Source organism: Drosophila elegans, unplaced genomic scaffold (assembly GCF_018152505.1).
Source record: "Drosophila elegans isolate 14027-0461.03 unplaced genomic scaffold, ASM1815250v1 contig_409, whole genome shotgun sequence".
Taxonomy (NCBI): Eukaryota; Metazoa; Arthropoda; class Insecta; order Diptera; family Drosophilidae; genus Drosophila; species Drosophila elegans.
The window spans coordinates 1,034,213-1,043,078 of NW_024545796.1; the positions used below are offsets into that span (position 1 = coordinate 1,034,213).

Genomic DNA, 8,866 nt, shown 5'->3' on the forward strand with positions numbered 1-8,866 from the left:
ACGACTTAAAAACTAAATACTATTTCCCAGACGCACAATAACTTATTCAAAACATTATAAATAACTGTGAGGTCTGTAACTTATGCAAAGCAGAGCACAGATAAGTTGCACTCCGTTTTGAAAAGATACCTGAAATAAAAAATCTTCGTGATAAACATGTTATTGGCTATTATTTCATTGACTAACTTAAATTTTAGACATGTATCGACATTCACTCAAAATTCATTACTATTATAAAAAAAAATAATAATTAATTACACAATTAATCTAAACAATTAAGTTCCTAACTGACAATTAATTCGACGGATTTCAAATCAAATTAAGCTTTTAGGTGGGAGAAATAAGTTCCCCGGATATTGGATGAAGTGTGTGCTACGAAAAAAAAAACAAATAAACCAGAACAACCACATTGCTCTTTAGCATTCCCACTAGCATACAATTTAAGAAAAGCCAATGCCAAAGCAACGTCGTATGAACCAGCGTTTGAATAGCTACGTTTCTCCCGTAGCATTACGTTTTGCTATTGCTACCGCTCTCACTTTGACGACAGCCGTAGCAGAGCCATGCAACACAACGAAAATGTAAGTGCTCTTTTCTGTTCGTCGCATAAAAACTATAAAAAAAGCAAAAAAATTAGAGCGAGATGAGAGCAAGTGATATTTTTCTTGTGCTACGGCTGTTTTTGCATTTTTCTACTTTTTATGTTTCTTGTCCACCGTTATTTTAAACTGTCGAAAATAGCAATCACAACTAAACCTCTAACCAAACACAGAAAAGACAAACCAAGAAAGCTCACAATTATGTACTAAATACAACAAAACACAAGACATATTACATATACTTTTCGTTGTAAAGAGGAAGTTAATACCTTTATTTAAAATATTAAGCACTTCCATTGCACAAACACTTGTTTTTAATATGCTTAAAAAAATGAGCTTCCCTTGCACGTTGCTTACGCTGAAATACCCAATACCCAATATCATGCTCTCTCTATCGATGCTATTCTAAACAATGAGAGTGTGATGAGAGCAGAGCAAGTGATATTTTTCTTGTGCTACGGCTGCCGCATGTGATTGTTTTTCTGTTTCTTATCCACCGTTATTTTAGACTGTCGCTTGCTGTAAGAAACAAGCAATAATGAGGTAATTTTAAGAAAGCTATTCTCAAGCGATTTTGATTCAACATTTTTTACCAAAACATACACTATAAGAAACTTCGACTTTTTTATATTACAAATCACAGGGTACGAACCATTCGTTTTATTTTGATATATATAAAAATCCGTGAATAAGGGGAGCTTAAGAATGCTGTTCTCAAGCGATTTTGAACCTTTTTTTACAAAGACATACACTGTAAGAAATGTCGATTTTACATTTATTTTTAATTAACAGGGTATGAACAATTCGTCTTCTTTTGATAAATATAAAAATCCTGGAACGAGGTCAGCTTAACAATGCTGTTCTCAACCGATTTTGATGGTGTAACGACATAATTCCACCGACATAATTCAGCCGTTTTAAAACGACATAATTTCGCTCGATCTAATGACGTTTGAGAACGCCATAAGTCCGCCGTAGAAAAAACGACATAATTTCGGTAGCCGCAGAATAAACTGCTAAGCGACATAAGTTCGCGCGAAATTATGTCGTTTTAAAACTATTTGTGCCGGACTTATGTCGTTTTAAAGTGACCTAATTTCGCGGGGAAAAACGACATAATTTCACCGGCCTCGAAACTATAAATATATATAAGTGACGTATTACCAAAAACTCTAGACATCAAGCCTAACACCCAGCCTGTATATCCCGAGATACCAATTACTTCATTTCTCAAACATAACTTTAACACCCAGCCTGTATATCCCTAGATACCAATTACTTAATTTGTCAAACATAACATAACAGAGCCTACTATAGGAGTTATTCAAGTTAATCAGACATAACATTAGATATAAATTTTTCCCACGTCTGTTATCAACAGTCCCCTTATTATAAACATTTCACGCGCCGTTACCGACGACAACAGACATAAGCAAATTATAAATTTTAAACAAAGGGTCCAGCATGAGAACCCATTCATCAGCATAAAAGCTTTGACCAATCAAAATTTAATAAACAAAAGATGCAGCCTGACAATCCACTCAACCCAACCAATCGAAATCTTCTGATCGAAGTCCACTTTCGCTGCTAGCGTCGCTGTCACCGATAAAAGTCATAGTTATAAGAATAATGCAATTGTAAAAACAGTTCAATTTTGGGAATCTAATTATAAAGACATTACCAATAAAACACCACAGTATATTAAAATAATATTATATCTCAAAGTGAAAAATCTAATTGGCGTAGCCGGTAGGATACAAGTAATATCCTCGCGAGTGACTACCTAAAAAGGACTTCAAAAATCACTTCGTGAAAAAAAAAATACTTGTATCCGCAAAACGAACTTACTTAAAATCATAGTGAAAAAATAAAAACATTACTCAAATCACGAATGAGAATTTCTAGTGTCTAATTCAGCGATAATAATCTAATAACTGAAATATCAACATCAGCAATTCTCTTCTGGAACTAAAACAAATAAACAAATTAAATGGAGACCCACTCTACTTGGCTCTCTTCATAAAGAAAGTCGACGAATTAGTTTACCATTACCCGACAACATCCGAAACCTTCTAATAGGACGAGTCCGAAAATTATTAATGAGAAATGTAACAAAGGAATTAAGGACTTAACTAATCAGCGAATACAACAGCGGAACCCCTCCACATCGAATGATTATGGAATTACGTGAGACTAAATATAAAAATAATTTACGTATACACGGTATTAGTTTCAAGAACTTTGAACGATACATTACAAACATAAATTACGTTGAGCAAATTTGATATATCAACTCATCTTAAATTAAAGCAAGCTGCCCAAGCTGTAGGATTGTTTGATGATAAACCCTTAAATACCTGCTCGCATACGTCCCAAAACTCTAATGATGACGACGAATATCCACATTGTAAATCATCAAAAAACTTAAACCCAAATAATCAGTCAGCTAACAGTCTAGGAGATAGATTCCAAAATACTAACTACTAAAGTCGATATAATAACAATCAACAGAGACAGACTCTAATAGGGGTAAAAATAGCAGTTATAATAATAATTCGTCTGGTAATCAATATTATCCTAGATCCTTCCAAAATAATCAAATAAAAAATACCCAGACTATTCAGAGTATTTATATTCCCCAAAAACGTGCCGAACCTCAGATTCATGTCAACAACGTAAGACTGAGCCAATGTACACAGTTGAAAATTTTCAGACAACAGCCTCGGAGGAAACACCACCGCAATAAAAATTAAAATTGATAACAAGCTATGCCTCGGTCTTATTGATACAGGCTGAAGCATAAATTTAATAAACGAATACTTTTTAAAATATCCTGCTAAAATATTTTGACATAAGTCCAAACGATAGGAGAATCAGTAACTTTAGAAAAATCTATCGAATTTAGTATTCCAAAATTATTTTCATCTAAACAAACATTTTTCTTAAAATACTTTTCAAATTATTATGATATTCTTATAGGAAGAAAAATCCCAAAAGAAAGGAACGTAAGCAAACTTTTTCAAGTAAAGTAAGTGATGACTAATATATTTATGCCACGCAAACTGACTTGACGAATAATTATTTAAGAGACGATCACTTAAATAATGAACTATAAACTGAACTTTGTTGGACACATAATTACAACTGAAGGAATCAAGGCAAATCCAAATGAAATAAAATCTATTCAATATTTTAAAATTTCAAACTCTCCGAAATAAATTAAATCGTTTTAAGACCTTTGCCGATTTTATCGCAAACTTAGAAAAAACTTCGCAAAAATCGCAAAACCAGTGAGTCTTTTTGTTTAAAGGAAGGAGCCAAAATAAAAATTAAAGATCCCAGTTATAACGAAGCGTTTGAAAAATTAAAAACTTTAATAAGTAAATACTACCCGGATTTCGAAAAAAAAAAGTTTGATTTAACTACAGATGCAAGCAATTATGAATTAGGTGCTGTGTTATCACAAGAAGATAAGCCTATTTGTTACGCCAGTAGAACTTTAAATGAACATGAATTACGCAACTATTGAAAAAGAATTACTAGCTATAGTATGGGCACCAAATATCTCTTTGGAAGACGTTTTAAAGCTCAGACCATTCGCCGCTTGTTTGGTTACATAACAAACAACAACCTAAAATGAAGTTACAACGTTGGATAAAAAAAGTTAGAGAGTTTGATTATGAAATAAAAAAAATTAAAGGAAAGAATAACCACGTAGCAGATGCTTTATCAAGAATTACAAAAAAGGAAAGTAAAGACAACAATCTTAAAGAAGTTTTTCAAAATGATGATGATTTAGAAACTACAGCAGCAACAGTGCAAAGTGCACAAGAAGATAATGGCAATTGCATACAGATCACTGAACGACCTATTAACGTTTTTAATCACGAACTAATATTTGAAAAAAGGAATCAAGACACTAACGAACTTACTACTTAAAAACAAACTAATAACAAAATAATTTACAGTGACATGACTGACCTTTTAGCAAAATATATAACAATAAAATTCATATGTGGACACCATTTTTATTATGTTCATTAATAATGACGAAGACTTTGCTATCTTTCAACGGGCTTATATGGACTTAATCAAACCAAACACTGGTACAAAATTAATGAAAACTTCAGTAATACTTCCAAACTTGCCCACATATGCAGACTTCCACGAAAAAAATAAAAATACGTTTGACGACTTAAAAACTAAATATTATTTTCCAGACGCACAAAAACTTATTCAAAACATTATAGATAAACACGAGGTCTGTAATTTATGCAAAGCAGAGCACAGAAAAGTTGAAAAGACTCCTTAAACCGAAAATATTCGTGATAAATATGTTATTAACTATTATTTTATTGACCAACATAATTTTTGACATGTTTTGACATTTATTCAAAATTCATTTCTATTATAGAAACAAAATCCTCAGACTGGATTGCAAATAAATAAGAAAGGAAGCAAATTTTGGCAAGCCGAAGTTCATATACTCTTGCAGCTATTGCAAAAATTAAATATTCTTAAAGACATTACAATTATGATAACTAACGTACATGCTTAAAAGCATTGAAGCTATGATGATTTCAGCTCAATTATTTAAGTGCGTATGGCAGCTATATGATATCGTTTTCCGATATTAATAAAATTAAAAGCGTAATTCTGAACTGTCAAATAATTAAATAATCAAAAAGAATTTCTAAAAAAAATTACAAAATAAAAAAGTTACATTTTTAAAAAAAAATGTTTAATATTATTATTGCTCCCATGGGATTTTAATAGTTTTCGGTTTTTTAATCACACATCAATATATCTCTCAAGTTACGATACTGGGAAACAACATAAAACATTAAAGTAACATTTAGAAATAAATAGAAATATAAAATGTACAACTTCAACAACTTTTGAATGGTAGCATTTTTTTTTTAAGTGTAAGTAACGTATTTAAGCTGTTTTCATTCCAATTATATTTTTTTCTCCAGGTCTGAAACCGAAAATAATTGTATCACTTTTTCTTGAAGATGGAACATTCAACCAGCTATTAACTTCAACAATCCGGTAAACCTATTTTATACAGATTTTGTCGTCTGCGAAAAGGAGGAAATGCGGAGTAAAAGGAATATTGTCGTCTGTGCGACACATATGACCTAAGAAGATGTACTCTTCCATAAAATTTTCTTTAGATCAGGGTTTCGCGACAAACTTCTTTAAGATGACAAAAACAGACGTTTTTAAACTTTTCAAATAAATTACCTACCCCATTGGGATAAGATTTAAACGGCAGTTTTACTTCAAACCAACCTGATCGTACTGCATGAGTAGTTTTTTGGAAATGTTCTCATGCTCAGGTGACCAAATTTTTAGTGGCGATGTTGTTTCCTCTAGTGATACTTGCTGTCAGAAAATGGAATCGAAAGACCTTCTCAAAGTGTTTTTATGTTCAAAGTGTTTTGCTCAGAGACTGAGCATTTCGGTTTGCTTTGTTTAGGAGCCTGTTTTTTCTGGGACACTTTGCTTTTCAGATTCTGAGAAAAGTGTTTTTTGTTCCTTAAATTATTTTAGCTTAGTATTAAAATGAGTTCGCAACTGAAAGTACATTTGTTTTTCCAATTTGAAAGAGAGGACAATAAGTCGATATGTTACTTATGCGGCTAACACCTTTCTGGCCGCCAAATTACAAACCTCAGGCGGAATTATGTGGACAAACACTGTGACGTATACGATGCTTTATACAAAGAAAAAAGTGAAAGCATCAATTCAGAAAATTTAGGCGCCAACAATTGCATCTCTTGTAAAAATAGTCCCTTTCACTTTGGAAAGGAAGGCTGTTGCGAAATTATAAATCCAATTTACTCCGCCCTTGATATGACACCCATTACTTCCCGAAACATCATGAACCATGCCCGAAAAAAGGAATGTTAATAAGGGAAGAAATAAGAACTTTGGTAAAGTGCAAGCTTTTGTCTTTGAAAAGCGATGTGGTGACAAGATTAGAACAATCTATATTGGTAGTTAACCTGCATATGTTCACCGAGAAAATTTGAGAACGAAAAAAACCAGAGCAAATCTGCTCTATTTCAGTATTTTTACTTCTCACTTTATCGAGGAGAAATTGTTCTTTTTGTTCTAGATTCTGCTGATCGAGAAGAAAAGATCTTGAACTCGAGAATAAAAGACCTTCAACCTGGGAAGAAAATAGTCTAAGACTTTATTGAAAGAAATAAAAATTGTGAGAGAAATCCTCTCTCAAATTGTTCGGAAAGTTACCGAAGTATACTTGAGTGTTGAAAAGTGGAAGGATGGAGACGGAGATCGCAATAGATGACCGGTTGTTAGACCTATTAGTTTCATTTGATTTGTTTGAGGCCCAGCGATACTTGCACGGTAAGTATTTAATATTTTGTAAAATTAAAAGTAAGTATATAATTATTATTATTTACATATATGTAGAAAAAATATTTTATATAATTTAAAAAAGTGACGCTGCTGCAGTTCATGTATGTATGTGTTTTTTTGTTTCCTTTGATTCTTATTCTTGTTCGACTTGTAAATGCTCGCACGTCACAGTCGTAAAAGAGTTAGAATCAAAAGAGACAAAAAAAAAACATACATATGTACATAGACTGCAGCAGCGTCACTTGCGGTTAGCAGAACCACGCTTCAAATTTTTTTAACCAGTTTTTTTCAGACAATTTAGTTTTGAAATTCGAATATTTAAATTGTTACACTGTTTAATCATTTTTCTTTTAGGGCCGGAGTTTATTTTGAGTGCCTTGAATTCATCACAGCAGAGGAGATAAAAGAAACTATTTCGCCCCCATTCATATGAATGTTTTAATTATTGATAAGAAAATTATAAGATTAAAATACATTTAGCTATATAATTTCAAATGTAAAATGTATAAAAAAAAATAAATAAAAGAAAATAAAAAAAACACTATATTAAACCAGTTAAATGGCATTTCTGGCATTTCTACTAAAAAAAAACGTTCTCAACAGTCTCGGTTTCAGTATTTGCGTGCTCAATAGTGAGCCAAGAACGGATTTTTTATTCTTGCTTAGAGAAAAGGTCTTCTTGGTTCTAAGAACCAAAAGGCCGAACGTTTTACTCTCGAGGCCGAAAAGACATATTCCGAATTCGAGTATGTTCAGTCTTAAAAAAGCATTCTTGATCTAAGAAAATGTTTTCTTGATTTCAGTAAATCCGTTCTTGGCTCACTATTGAGCATGGAAATACTGAAATCGAAACTGTTGAGAACGGTTTTTTTTCTCGGTGTTTGATTCGTCAGTGTCATAAACGGAGCTCTTCGCAAGGGTTAAATGAAAAGGATATATCATGTTATTACATGGCTTAAGCCATTTATTTTTGTGTAGCATTACATCGGACAACGGGAAAAACATGGCAAAGTCTATTGAGTTGCTTAATGATAAGAAATGATAGACATGGATTTTATGGATTTCCGGATATACAGCATGTGCGTTGTACAGACCACACACTCCAACTGTGTGTGTATGATGTCAATAGACATTGCGAAATTATTAAAAAAAAAACATGTTCTTGTCGTAAAATGTGCAAAAATGTACGTAATTACAAAATTCAATATATCTGATATTACGCAGACGTACGTTGATGAAAAACCACAAAAACGTACCAAATCTCGATGCCATCACAAGGTGGAATTGTACTTGTATAATGCTTCAAAAGTTATATGACTTAAAAGAATATATTTCAAGTAGCATGGTGGTTGAAAACGATTGGAAATGTGTTGAGCTGTATATTGACTATTTAAAAGATACTTCTGAAGCTTCGCTGACCCTGCAGCAGAAGCAAATTGTGTTTTCGGAATTCTTTATATTGTGGATGGAGCTCCGGCTAAACTGTGAAAAAAGGCAGAAAGAAATTAACAAAAAGCTTTTAACATTTCTTAAAATTCGTGAACGCAAGCTGGTCGAAAAAGATGCATTGCTGTCAGCGATTAAGATGGACCCACAAATTAAACTGATTTTAACTGACCAACAAAAACTGTTGGCAAAACAAAATTAAAAAAAAAATGGTATCGCATATTTAATTTAAATCAATTGAACCAGGTAAGTATTAAAAATCTTTTTTGTTATGTATATTATAATACACATCTTATATTTAAATAAAGGTTAAATCAATTTTTGGAGCAGATGACATTTCTATTACAGATGTACCTGGCCGATCGAGTAGTATGGACGCTAGCAAGGACGATTCATTGTTATCATCACTTTTGGGTAACATAGATAAAATC

At 32.3% G+C, this 8,866-nt stretch overlaps 1 long non-coding RNA gene across 1 annotated transcript; it reads left to right on the forward strand.

Moving 5' to 3' along the window:
* The first annotated feature begins 3,498 nt into the window (after positions 1-3,498).
* On the forward strand, positions 3,499-4,611 carry LOC108138433. Its single transcript, XR_001774108.1, has 2 exons — positions 3,499-3,627; positions 3,687-4,611. It is a non-coding gene; the product is annotated as an uncharacterized LOC108138433 (long non-coding RNA).
* The last annotated feature ends 4,255 nt before the right edge of the window (positions 4,612-8,866 follow it).